Below are 14,840 nucleotides of genomic sequence, written 5' to 3' on the forward strand. Positions count from 1 at the left end.
TCATCTGACACCCTCAATTTGTTCAGAAACTCATCGTCGTTGTTTATTTTTGTTACAATTTGTTTAGAGAATCCTAATCGTAACCGGTAATCGTTGGCCTTAAATTGTTGCACCATCTGTAGTTTACACGGATGAAATTTAAAATCAAGATGAATAATTCTGCAAACACTCTCCCGGTACTTTCCAACCACTGCTGCTCGCTTACGATATGAACGGCGTGGGCTCCGAAAGACAGTCTCATGTACAACATCAATGTCCGCTGGAGAACGTACACTTATTGGTCGTCCTTTTGGTTTCTTTTTGAGGGCAGATACAGTCTTTTCAGACTTGTTAATCCAACATTTTATCGGGTGTTTCAGCGGAACGGCATCATGACGTCCTAAATTATAACAACGCTACCAAAGTATCATTGTTTTTATAAAACACTTTTATGACTAACCCACGCTGTTGTCCGTTCCACTGATCCATGATTACTGAAATGTCGGACTGTTTACTCGCTGTCACGAACCTGCACTGCTACCACCAGCCCATGGCTGCCACTACGCATTTCAAACATTCGCTTTGTTCTGTGTTACCCTCTACAATTCACGGAAGTGTGTTGCAGGCACATTCTTAGACTTTTCCAAGAGTTTTGAAACTGTTAATTGTGTTGTTCCCGTTCAGTTGATGCAGCTCTCCATGCTGCTCTATCCTATGAAAGCCTCTTCGTCTCTTCATAACTACGGCAGCCTTCATCCTTCTGAATCTGCTTACTGTATTGATCTATTGGTCTCCCTGTACGATTTTTACCCCCACATTCTTCGCTCCAGTACTCAATTGGTGATCCCCTGATGTCTCGGAATGTTTCCTATCAACTGATCCTTTCTTTTGGGTCAAGTTGTGCCGCAGATTTCTTGACTTCCCAATTCTATTCAGTATCTCGTTATTAGTAACGTGATCGAACCATCTAATCTTCAAGATTCTACTCTAACGCCACAGTTCAAAGGCGTCTACTCTCTTCTTGTCTAAAGTGTTTATCGTCCATGTTTCACATCCAAAGATGGCTACACTCCAGACAAATACTTTCAAAAAAGACTTCGTAACACTTACATCAATATTCGATGTTAATAACTTTCTCTTCTTCAGAAATGATTTTCTTGCCATTCAGTGTCTACATTTTCTATTCTCTCTTCTTCATTAGTTATTTTGCTGTCCAAATAGCAAACCTGATCTACTACTTTAAGTGTCTCTTTTCCTAATCTAATTTTCCCAGCATCACCTGATTTAATTCCACTATTCTTGTTTTGCTTTTGTTATATCCTCCTTTCAAAGTACTCTGTATCTCTGACAGAATTACTATGTCATTGGAAAAAGCTCAGAGTTTTTTATTTCTTCTCATTGAACTTTAATTCCTACTCCAAATATTTATTTGGTTTCACTACTGCTTGTTCAATGTATAAATTGAATGACATTAGGAATAATGTATTGCCCCGTTCAAATGTTCAAATGTGTGTGAATTCCTAAGAGATCAAACTGCCGAGGTCATCATTCCCCAGTCTTATACACTACTTACTACTTAAAATAATCTACGCTAAGAACAACAAACACACCTATGCCAGAGGGGGGACTCGAACCTCCAGTGGGAGGTTCAAAAAATGGCTCTGAGCACTATGGGATTCAACTTATGAGGTCATCAGTCCCCTAGAACTTAGAACTACTTAAACCTAACTAACCTAAAGACATCACACACATACATGCCCGAGGCAGGATTCGAACCTGCGACCGTAGCAGTCTCGCGGCTCCATACTGTAGCGCCTAGAACCGCACGGCCACTGCGGCTGGCCCGGTGGGAGGGCCGCTCAATTAGTAACATTGCGCCTCTAACCGCGCGGCCACTACGTGCGGCACAACACTGTCTTACTATTTTCTCAACCTATTGTAAATGTCATTTCGCTCCCTGTATTTTACCCCAGCTGCCTGTAGTACTTCAGAGAGATTATTCCAGTGAAGATTGTGAAAAGCTTTCTCTAAGTCTACAAATGTCATTAATGTAGGTTTCTCATACCTTAACCTACCTTCTAATATAAGTTTCTGGATCAGTATTCACTCCAGTGTTCCTACATTTCTCCTGTATCCATATTGATCATCCCCGTGTTCGGCTTCTACCAGGTTCTTCATTGTTCTGCAAGGAATTCATGTAAGTGTTTTGCGACCATAACTGACAGTTTGGTAATTTTCACACCTGCCTCCAACTTTTTTTTTAATCGGGCTTATTATATTCTTTTTCTAGTCAGGGTATTTCGCTTGTATGATGCATCTTGCACATCAGATGGAAGAGTTTTGTCATAGCCGGCTCTCCCAAGACTATCATTAGTTCTGACGGAATATCGTCTACTCCGTGGCGTTGTAAAAGGAATTAATCTTTCAGAGCTCTGTCAAATTCTTCTCGTAGTATCACATCTCTTTATCTACGTCCATTTCCCCTTCTATAATATTGCCTTTAAGAACGTCTCCTATATACAGACACTATATTTACTCCTTCCACCTTTTCAGATTTCCCTTCGTTGCTTAGGATTGGTTTTCCATCTGAGCTTTTCATGTTCATACAGCATCTCTTCCTTTCTCCGAAGGTCTCTTTAATATCCCTGTAAGCGGTATTTAGCTCTCTTCTAGTGAAATATGCTTATAATCCTTACATTTGTTCTCTCACCATTCCTGATTAGTCATTTTGCACTTCCTGTCAACTTAATTTTTTAAACATTTGTTTTACCTTTCGACTGCTTCACTTGTTGCATTTTCATATTTTTTTTCCTTTCGTGGGTTAAATTCTGTAACTCTAGTGTTTTCCTATGTTTTCTTATAGGTCCTTTCTTTTTACCTGTTTCGTCTTCTGGTGCCTTCACTATTTCATCTCGTAAAACTACCCATTCATCTTCTACTGTATTCTTTCCCTGTTGTATTCAACCGTTGCCTAATGCTCTCTATGAAACTCTCTGCAATCTCTGGTTCTTTCATCTTATCCAGGTCCCATCCAATTAATTTCCTGTCCTTTTCTTATTTCTTCATTTTTAATCTACAGTTCATAGCCAAAAAATTGTGATCAGAGTCCACATCAGCCCCCGGAAATGTTTTCAATTTAAAATCTGGTTACTAAATCTCTGCCTTACTGTATATAATCAATGTGAAACCTTCTGGCGTCTCCATCACTCTTCCCCATATGAAACCTCTTCTGATTCCTAAACCAAGTTTTAGCGATGATTAAGTTACGCTCTCTGCAAAACTTTTATCAGGCGGCTTCCTCTTTCATACATTTCCCCAAGTCCATATTCACGAACTATTTTTCCTTCTCTTCCGTTTCCTACGATTGAATTCCAGTCCGCCATCACGATTAAAGTTTCGTCTCCCTTAACTATCTGCATAATTTCTTTCATCTTGTCATTTATTTCTTCAATATCTGCATCGTCTGAGGTGCTGGCTGCGTTGTAAACTTGTATTGTTGTGATAGGTGTCAGCATTGTCTATTTTGGCTACAAAAATGGGTTCACTATGCTATTCGTAGTACCTTAATCGCATTCCTATTTCCTGTCATTATTAGTACTACTCCTGTGTTACTCCTATTTGATACTGTATTTATAACCTGTATTCACCTCACCGGAAGTACTGTTCCTCCTGCCACCGAATTTAAGTAATTCCCACTGTATCTAACTTCAACTTAACCATTTACCTTTTTAAATTTTCTAATCTGCCTGCCCGGTTTAAGAAGCTAACATTCCACTCTCCGACCCTTAGAATGACAGTTTGGTTTTTCCTGAAGACAGCATCCTCCTGAAATCCGGAGATCCGAATGGGGGTAATTTTACTTCCGTTATATTTTACCCAATCATACAGTAGAGCTGCATGCCCTCGGGAAAAATTTCAGCTGTATTTTCTCCTTGCCTTCAGCCGTTCGCAGTTCCAGCACAGCATCGCCGTTTTGGTTGACGTTACAAGGCCTGATCAGTCAATCGTCCGGACTGTTGTGACCTCAACTACCGCAAAGGCTACTGCCCCTCATGAAAAACCACATGTTTGTGCTTTCGACAGATGCCCCTCCACTGTGGTAGCGTCTACGGTACGGTACGGCAAGTTACGTATTCATGGGAGGAGGGGGGCAGGGACTGTTAGTCGCAAGACTGTATTAGATAAGTTAAGATCATTATGGGAAAGAGGAGTAGCTAACGAGTGGCTTAGATCATAGCTAGTAGAGAGGACAGAAAGGATACCACACACTTCAAATTAGTGTAAATTTTATTAAAGCACATATCAGAACCAAAACAAATTAATATGAAACATCCTCAGGATACTGTTTCTGATGTATATCACTGGCTTTTACAACAATTGTAGTGTCGATAAAAAAATTTTGTTAGTCACTGGCAGCATTGTAGTCTCTGTGAAAAGAAGACGAGTCTCTGCAAAAGCAAGAGAAATCCTCAGGGGAGTTTAGAATTGGCCAGTAAACTAACACTAAACATAAATAAATCGAAAACCATGAATCTGTCTTTGAAGAGGAAAAATCACACTGTTCAATTAAAGGTATCTGGCACTTATATAGAGTGCACAACGAACACAAAATTTCAGTAACTCAATATTGATTCTTAGGTCAAGTGGTGTGAGCAACGAAGATACTTGCAAACAGAACGTCATCAGCATATTATGCCCTCAGAGGCCTGTAATAAGTGTGTGAAAAGCTGTGCCTTTTTGCCACATAGAACACTGAATTCCCAATTTTGTGATTCTTTTCCGCGTTACAAATTCCCAGAACATGAACACAGTCTTCAAACTATAGGGAAAGGCCGTAAGTATAATAACCAATGATAGCTGTCGGTCTCATATATGAAGTCTCTCTAAAATCCTGGAGGTTTTAACTACATGATGTGAATACATTTACCAAGCAGTTGTTCAAATTAAAAGTAAAATTAGTTATTACTGCTCAAACAGCTGTGTCAGTGACCTTGGAAAAAGATCTGCACTGAACTTACATTTACAAAGAAGTGATAGACACAAATCTGAAAACTGAGTTTTCTAGAAGGAATAATACTGTGCAGTAAATTGCCCACCAAGCTTAAAAAAGATTAATAAGAGAAATTTACTTAAAAGGACAGTTAGATATGCTTGCACGTGCCAGACGACGAAGGATTAGTTAGATGGTACAGAGTAAGGGTTTGTAAGAAAATATAATACAAATTAATGATAATAACAATGATAAAATATATGTCATTTCATATAACACCTTCAAACTATTTTCTTTGTTTTCTGTTCCGGGAAAACGTGTACAACAAAATTACATATTCCCGAATACTGCTAGTTGGAACAACGACAACCACAATCAGAAAAAATAGTATTTGTTTTGGGTTGTAGTCGTATTGTTTTCAAATGGTTCAAATGGCTCTGAGCACTATGGGACTTAACATCTGAGGGCATCAGTCCCCTAGAACTTAGAACTACTTAAACCTAACTAACCTAAGGACATCACACAAATCCATGCCCATGGCAGGATTCGAACCTGCGACCGTAGCGGTCGCGCGGTTCCAGACTGAAGCCCCTAGAACCGCTCGGCCACACCGGACGGCCGTATTGTTTTCTTTTGCCTCTAGGATACCAGTTTGACTAAACAACACCATCCACAGGCCATCTCCTTGCACTATTGGTCGTGCTCGCTTACTCACTTGAAACTCCTACTTTGGGAAGCGAGCGTAACGACTGCATACCAGCCTGAGGACAGTGCCGCCCACCTAAACAAGTAGCTAATAGGCAGAACTGAACACTGCGACAAGTGGCCAAAACAAATACTTTTTAGTATAACACTAACACATTTCCTCTTTGTGAGCTCTACATGAAGCTCTACATTATAAAGGGATGCCAGGCTGATGAATGGCCAATTTCTGCCCACAAAAAAAGGGAGACAGAACTACTTCGCTATGGTCGTGACGGCAGGCAGTCCTGATTTAGGTTTCCCGTGGTCTTTGTATTGAGGCACATACCAGGAAGGCTCATACTATAAAGCTACGGATAAATACTAGTCCCATGGCTGACTAGACCCGTCAATATGTAAATGCCTGTATATACACTGAAGAGACAAAAAACTGGTACACCTGCCTAATATTGTGTACGGCCTCCGCGAACACGCAGAAGTGTCGCAACACGGCGTGGCATGGACTCGACTAATGTCTGAAGTACTGTTGGAGGGAACTGGCACCAAGAATCCTGCAGGGCTGTCCATAAATTCTTAAGAGTACGAGGGGCTGGAGATCTCTACTGAGCAGTACGTGCAAGGCATCGCAGGTATGCTCAATAATGTTCATGTCTGGGGAGTTCGGTCCCAGCGCAGGTGTTGTAAATCAGATGAGTGTTCCTGGAAACACCCTGTAGCAATTCTGGACTCCTGGGATGTCGCATTGTCCTATTAGAATTGCCCTTGTCCTTCGGAATGCACAATGGACATGAATGGGTGCAGGTGATCGCACATGCTGCTTACGTACGGGTTACCTGTCAGACTCAGGGATTGATTACACTATTATAATAACATACGTTGAGCATTAAATACCTGTATAAGAGCAGCAGATTGATTTATTTGGGATCGTTCGTAAGAAACATCATTTCTGTGCATTTTTATAGTCACGATGTAGTCATACCCGGAACAACACTAAGGGACAAGTAGATTTATAGACTTTAAAAGCAATGCAACACTACGAATTTAAAAAAAAAGAACAGTTGATTCAGAAATCATAGGAAAACGATATTGGTCCTTCTGCCTCTGGATGCGTTCGGCCCATTAGCGTTATCGTAATTTCTGGTGATGAACTAACACAAAATAATTATCATTCAAGTAAATGAGGAGATGGAAATAATCAAGGTTAATTTACTGAAATAAACACACTTATCTTTAACACACGTTTTTTTAATGTTGCGTACCTTTTCATATTAAATTACAATAGATGACCATTGTGGTTAAATACTTTATACATAACAGTCAAAATGTCCTCTTGATGCTGTCTGTTCGTAATCAGTTACAAGAAAGTACATATTTTCTGATTGTAAAAATAACAATTAGCTTATTTACTGAATATTTTCACATAAAATATAAAATACCTATGCGGAACGCAGTAAGTCCGCGTCCGCCTTTCATGGAATACAAACAGTAAAAGGTGGGGCGACCAATGCCTCATTTGTCCTAAAACAACAGAATTCTTTTTTATATCATTATTCGATACATGTACATAGAGATTTACAGGCACCGAGAAAGAACGGCAAAGATAAAGAATAATAGATTTTGTCGCTGCTATGCGATGGTTCATTTCTTTTACTTTACAGTTGTTCGATAACTTTAGGTCATTAGTCGTTTACTATTGATCGTATATTAATGATTTTGAGGCGAAAATTACTAATATTACATCATGAAGTGGTCGTATTGGAAAATCCCTATGTCATGGCTATCTCGGAGATGCTGTTTCCCATCGCTCGTGTGCCAACTATAACACCACGTTCTAACTCACTTAAATGTTGATAACCTGCCATTACAGCAGCAGCAACCGAACTAACAACTGCGCCAGACACTTGTTGTCTTGTATTGGCGTTGCCGATAGCAGAGCCATACTGTGCTTGTCCCTGTATTTGAATGCACATGTATGTACCGGTTTCTTTGGCGCTTCTGTGTATGAACTAAGTTATTTTGTTGCTCTTGTACTGTAATGTCAGTATCCTTGGAAAATTTATCAACGGATGATTAAAAGCACGACCACTGTTATCACTTCGTAGTGTAGCTATTACTTCAGATTTCCTAGATTTTGTTGGCCCTAAATGCCACTGATGTAGGGAAAGACGTAGGGGGGCATACAGCAATCGAGATTTAGGCAGCTTGCGAGTAATCGACAGGCCGCTACGAATCAGCAGTGGCAGCGTCTTCCTGCCATCTGCTGCGGAGAAACGATGTCATTTGCGAATTCTCAGTTTACTTAGCCTGTCTTATCAAGTGCCGAAATGTTGTGATGTCACAATCGAGGGCAGGTGCTGTTCATCTCGGTATCTGAACGTTCAGCTCGTCCCGAAATTCAGTAAATTCGAGAGAAAAAGAAGAAGATGGAGGTTTGTTGTGCGGTTGCTAACGTACATTCTCGTGCCTGCAAATGTATGCGTCTTCGCACTCACGAAGTATTTCGTATACATCAACGGTGTTGAGTTTTGTACTACAACCTTAGTGGATCCTACCAAATCCTGCATGCCACGGCCACTGCGGAAACGTGATTTCGTACATCCTTGGCAGAGCATCTTGCATAGTTGATCACTGATGCCCTCGACATAAGGTAAACGGAGCACCGGGAATTGTACTTTTATTGCGTGTCTTTGGGTTCCTGTTCAACTTAGTAGGTCTTGTTATTATTTTACTGTAGTATCTGTTGTATGATAAGGTATTATGCAGCTCCTTCTGCGATAATTCTCCGTGACCAACAAAATCAAAGTTATAATGTTGGCTGCCTTTTGACACCACTCTGAAACCAGTACACTGGAGCAGCCACACCCCATACAGTCTTCTCCCTGAAAAGACGGCTGCAACACGTCCGAAACGTCGCTTATTTTAGCAGTTCAGCATCTTAAGTACATGATAGGACGATGAGACAGTACGCCAAGGAGGATTATACTGAGATCCAGGGTGACTGCGGAGAACTATGTACTTTTATCAGGGAGCTACTGTTAAACGAATATATTCAGAGTGAACGTCCCTCATTAATTATGTCCTACGTTAAGGTTCTGGTTCGCAAAAGTGGTGGGAGGGGGGACGGGGGGCGCGCTTACTTCAACTCCGCTTCCGATTATCTAAATCTGGACTAGGTTTTCAGAAAAGAAAACAGCAACATTTCGTCACAAACCTTGGCCGTTTGGAAGTTGTTCCCTTTCCCTTTTTGTCGTGGAAGTGACATTGAAACGTGACCTTTCCGTCTTCCTGCACGATCCAGTTGGGTTTGGTACAAGCGCCGATAGAAGGTTTCTCATGCTTTCTTTAATAGCGCGTATCCTGTGAATGGGCATTGCTGCTGACACGCTTGTACTACCTTGAGAAATCCAGCGTCGCACCTATATTTCCGAGGTGAAAAAGGATACTGCCGAGCAGTATCAAACCAGGCAAACTTTCTAAATGAACCTAGAATCAGACGGTCATATATCAACACATAAAGTAATAACTACACCGTGTTAGCGCGTTGATTGACCGCGGAAAGTTGGATTCTGTGCTTATGAATAATATTGCTGGTGCACAAATCGCATGTCAAAATGTTTAATATCTACACTTTAAAAATAGTAACGCTGATATCAGTTACGAGCGGAAAACGGAGCAAATGCTGCCTATTGAGCGAGCAGTTGAAATATTTAGCTTGTGTTGTTCAAATGGTCCAAATGGCTCTGAGCACTATGGGAATTAACATCTTAGGTCATCAGTCCCCTAGAACTTAGAACTACGTGAACCTAACTAACCTAAGGACATCACACACATCCATGCCCGAGGCAGAATTCGAACCTGCGACCGTAACGGTCGTGCGGTTCCAGACTGTAGCGCCCAGAAACTTACGACCACCGCAGCCGGCTAGCTTGTGTTGTAAGAGAAACAAAACATAATTTATATGTAGATGTATATTTCATACATTAAACTTTTTAGTTTTTTTTCTGACTCGTTTGATGCGGTCCGTCGCGAATACCTGTCCCGTGCCAACCTTTGCATCTTATAGGCCTACTATCGGATTAGAGCTTGTGCCCTACGGCCTTAATTATTATCTGGAGGTATTCAAACTCGGTTTTCGTCTACAGCTTTCGCCCTCTATAGCTCCCTCTAGTAGCATGGAGGTTATTCCCTGATGTGATAATCCACGTTCTATCAAACTGTGCCTTTTTTTAGTCAGTGTTAGTATTTTCCATACAGATATATTCCTTTCCTAGCCGGTTCCGCGGATAGCCTTCTCATTCTTAATTCTCACACCAAATTTTCACCATTCTCCTGCAACATGACAACTGAAATGCTTCGATGCGCTTTTGTTCCGGGATTCCCACGGTCCATGTTTCCCTATCATCAAATGTTGTGCTCCTAACGTACATTCTTAGAAATTTCTACCTTATATTAAGGTCTATGAGTGATATTACGTAGTTGGCTTCTTCTGGCCAGAAATGCACTTTTTTCCAGTGCTAGTCGGCTCTTTGTGTCTTCCTTGTTCCGTCCGTCATGGGCTATTTTCTGCATACGTAGCAGAATTCAGAAACTTCGTATGATTCACCAGTTTTGATGTCAAGTTTCTCGCTGTATTTCTGGTCACTTTCTTCTGTCTTCCATCAATTCTCAGTCCATATTCTGTAGTTATTAGATGTTTCATTCAATTTAGACATTCTGTAATGCATCATCCGTTTCCTGAGGATAGCAATGTCATTAGCTAATCTTTTTATTGACATATTTTCACCCTGAATTTTAACTCCACACTTGGATCTAACTTTCGTTTCTGTCACCGTTGCTTCGATGTACAGAATGAACAGTAGGTGCGAAGGTTACCTCACTGTCTCACACTGTTTTTCATCCGAGCAGTTCGTTTTCCTCTTTCACTCTTCTTGTTCCCTCTTGATTCTTTCTTTTTTTTCGACTTTCTAACATCTTGCACCGTTTTACGTGTCGGGCGTTTTATCCAGGTCGACAAATCATATGAACCTGTCTTGACTTCTCTCCAGTCTTATTCACAGGAACTCTGATATACCGGCCCGGCGAGTTTCACAGACCTCTGGAAGGTGTGGACATCGACCACGTCTTCTAAACGGCACTGCTCCAACCTGCGAGCGCCGCCAGCGCCGTCGCGAGAACGTGCGCCCGGTGCCGGCGGCATTCAGTCGTGGCTTCTGTGCGCTGCCGTGCTGATATCCCTCCCTACACAACGGTGTCTTCTTTCCCAGTTCGCTAAGTCACAGGTTTACATCTCGGTTTACTTGCTCGACTGATTATTCTGTCGTGGCGTCTCCGTTGTTTGCCTGTATCGAGTTGTTCTTGTCCACCTCTTTACTATCAGGAGGCTCGCTGTGACATCCTCGGTTATTCGGCCTGTTGTACGTATTCTAGAGTCGTTCCCAGTCTTATCGGAGTCCGGACACAGTAGAAAACTAATTTGGGATGCCTAAGTATACACGAATAGTCCCTCGTGAATTCAGCTGGAAGTTAGCTCACATACGACTGGAATGGATATCATCTCACAGTTCTGCTCAATAGTAGCAGACAAGCTTCAAGAAACTAAATTGAGGTTGACCAGTGTGCGGATCATCGATAATTATTCCACATAGCAGATAAAATCTAGTATTTGTAACGCAATTAAATTAAGTATTCGTTACAAATGTTAGCTTCAAACTTTAAATTCATATAATTTGTTATATGTATCTCCATATATAACTTTGATTTCCTCCTTTTTATTACTGAAATCATTATATTATTTTCCTATGTAAACACTTGTCTATTTTTGTATCTTCTGTATAAATAACATCTATGTAAGTCCACTTCACTTTATCAGTGTTTGCGACATGCAGTTGTCACCTGAAGATGCCCTGAGAGACGGACATCCGGTTTCGTGTCCAATCAAATATAATTTGTCAGATGATTGTATTTAGTTCTTCATCTACATCTACATAGTCTCCGCAAGCCACCACATCGTGCGTGGCGTAGGGTATCTTTCCTTTCCTGTTCCACTCGCAAATAAAGTGAGAGAAAGACGACTCTCTATATGCCTCCGTACGAGCCCTAATTTTTCGTATCTCATGTTCGTGCTCTTACGCGCAGTGTATGTTGCCGGCAGTGGAATCTTTCTGCAGTCAGATTCAAATTCTGTTTCTCTAAATCTTCTCAGTAGTGTTTCCCGAGAAGAATGCCGCCTTCCTCCCACGGATTACCATTTCAGTTCTCGTAGCATTTCAGTAAGAGTTAAGTGTTGTTCGAACATACCGGTAACAAATCTAACAGCCCGTCACTGAATTGCTTCGATGTGTTCCTTCGATCCGATCTGGTACCGATCCCAAACACTCAAGCAGTACTCAAGAATAGGCCTGAAACGCGATCTCCTCTACAGGTGAACCACTCTTTCCTATAATTTTATAATAAACTGAAGTCGACCATTCGGCATCCCTACCACACATCTTACGTGCTCGTTAAACCTCATATCGCTTTGCAACGTGAAGCGCAGATATTTAAACGACTTGACTGTGTCAAGCAGGACTGTATCCGAACATTACAGGTCTGATCTTCCTACAAATCCGCATTAACTTACATTTCCCTACATTTAGAGCTACCTGACATTCATCACATCGACTGGAAATTTTGTCTAAGTCGTCTTGTATCTTCCTACAGTCACTTTACTTCGACGCATTGCCGTACACCACGGCATCATTAGCAAACGACAACAGGTTGCTGCCCACCATATCCGCCAAATCATTTATGTATATAGGATGGGGGTTTATCACACTTTGCTGGGGCTCTCCCGACTATACCCTTGTCTCTGATGAACATTTGCCGTCGGTTAAACATTGTGGGTTCCATTATTTAAGAAGTTTTCGAACCACCCACGTACCTGTGAACTTATTCCATATGCTCGTACCTTCGTTAACTATCTGCAACGGGGCACCCTGTGAAATGCTTTCTGGAAATCCAGAAATATGGAGTCTGCCTGTTGTCCATCATTCATAGTTCTCAACGAATCATGTGCGAAAACGGCAGGCTGCGTTTCTCAAGTGCATTGTTTCTAAAACCATGCTGATTCGTGGACATATGATTCTGATTCTCAAGAAAGTTTATTACATTCAAACTTTGAATGTGTTCAAGGATTCAGCAGCAAGCAGAAGTTAGAGATATTAATCTGTAATTTTTGGGGTCCATACTTTTACCATCGAAATTCCTTCTTCTGTCAGGTCATCGCCCTGTTGGATTCTGTTTATTGTGTTTGGTGTTACCAGTCAAATCTTGTAAGAAGAAAACCTTATAATTGCAAGTATGCCTTAAGCCTTGTGCTTAAGATAATTATCTCTGCGGGACATTCTGCATGCGCGTTTTCTAATTGTGACTGGTCTTGTGCGGAGTACAGTACCTACATACTAAACTTTAAAAAAATGGGGGAAAAAGTCGCGCAGCGCCAAATATTAAACCGATTTATCCACTCACTGAATTCCAATGTTAGCTACGGTGCCGGAATTTGTTTCCGTTGGACATATAGAGGCAGCGCCTAGTCCTGACACTTCATATTTGATACTTTTTTAAATTCTAAAATGCAGGCGGTTGCCCTTGGTTTCATGGTTGTTTGAACGTTGAGTCAGCCCACTGGGGCAAATTTGCAACTTTCTTGTGAAAGGTTATGAAAATTATAGTTGACATTTTTGTGCCCGTTACTGTTCTCCTAAACTGTGGCCTACGTCAAAATATATGCAGTCTATGGTTTAAATGATAGTAACATTTGGTCGTAATTTGACATTAGAAGTTACCAGTTTTATGGGATTGTCCATAGAGAGCTATAATTTGATAAAGTATCCTGTTTTCTGTCGTAACTGTTGCTGGTATCAAATTGCTGTTCCCCTTTGTATTTTTCGTTTTTTTTCCTTTTACTTGCTGTTTAATATATTTTTCTGATCTCAGAAATTTTTTCTCTTAGTATAGTATTTTTTTCTCTTTTTAATGGAAATAAAGTTTGTCAAATGGTGAATGATGTATACTTAAAACCCTGGCATGTCTTTTCACTGTTTCATTTTGGTTAAGCTACATTCTGAAAGATTACATTAAAAGTTGTAGATACCGAATTCATATGTCGCCAGCGTACAGACAAATGGTTGTTATTCGGCAGTCTATATTCCATCTGGGTCTGGCTCACATGAGGCGTCAATAATGAGGATAAATGAGTGTATAAAGCTCTTAGAAGACAATTCCTGTTTGTCTACATACACAACAACAGTTCAGTTTATATTCGGACTGGACCTGACTCACATATGTCTCGCGTGGGAATCGTCCTAGAATTGGTCGAAACGATGGCGAGGAAGCACATACAAGAATTTTAGGTTTACCAGTCTACAGACCAATAGGCGTAATTCCACAGCGCGGATTCGATTGATGTCTGTATCACATCGTTTTCTCACAGGGGGAGTAGAATTCAGCTAAATGACCGTGGGGAATCTCCAAGAAGCCAAATTCAAGTTTGACAGTATAGAGACCATCGTTCGTTTTTCCGCAGCACGAATTGGATCTCTGCTTGGTTGACATTCATATCACACATGAGGACCGGCGCGGAATTGATCTAAATTAGCGCACAAAAGCTTCTAGAAACAAACTGGTGTTGGCTAGAGGACAGACCAACGGTCGTTACTCCTGAGCACTCTGATGTCTCACAAACGGATCAGCAGAGTATATTGGTAAATGTGTGTCGGAAAGCTGCTGGAAACGAAATGCATGAAGCCCTGTCTAGAGTCGTGTAGTCGGTAATCCGCTAAGCGGATTCCAACGGGATCCGTCTCATATTCATGGTCGTATGGGAAGCAAGTCTGATTTAAGACAAATGACTGTGAGGAAGCACCGAGGAGCTAAATTAATGTTGTCTGGTGTATAAAACAACAGTCGTTATCCATGACGTGAATATGCGGATTCTATCTGCGGCCGGATAACATTCACGATTCACATGGCGAGCAGCTCAGATTAGGCTAGAAAGTGTCGTCAAAGTGTTAGAAACCAAATTCAGTTCGGCCTTTATTAACAAAAGGATCTCTTTGCACAAACCCGACTCGATATGCATGTGACTCATATACACGTCTTGCATAGGGACCAACTCAGAAAGGTGCTAAAT

Source organism: Schistocerca cancellata, chromosome 6 (assembly GCF_023864275.1).
Source record: "Schistocerca cancellata isolate TAMUIC-IGC-003103 chromosome 6, iqSchCanc2.1, whole genome shotgun sequence".
In the NCBI taxonomy this organism is placed as follows: domain Eukaryota; kingdom Metazoa; phylum Arthropoda; class Insecta; order Orthoptera; family Acrididae; genus Schistocerca; species Schistocerca cancellata.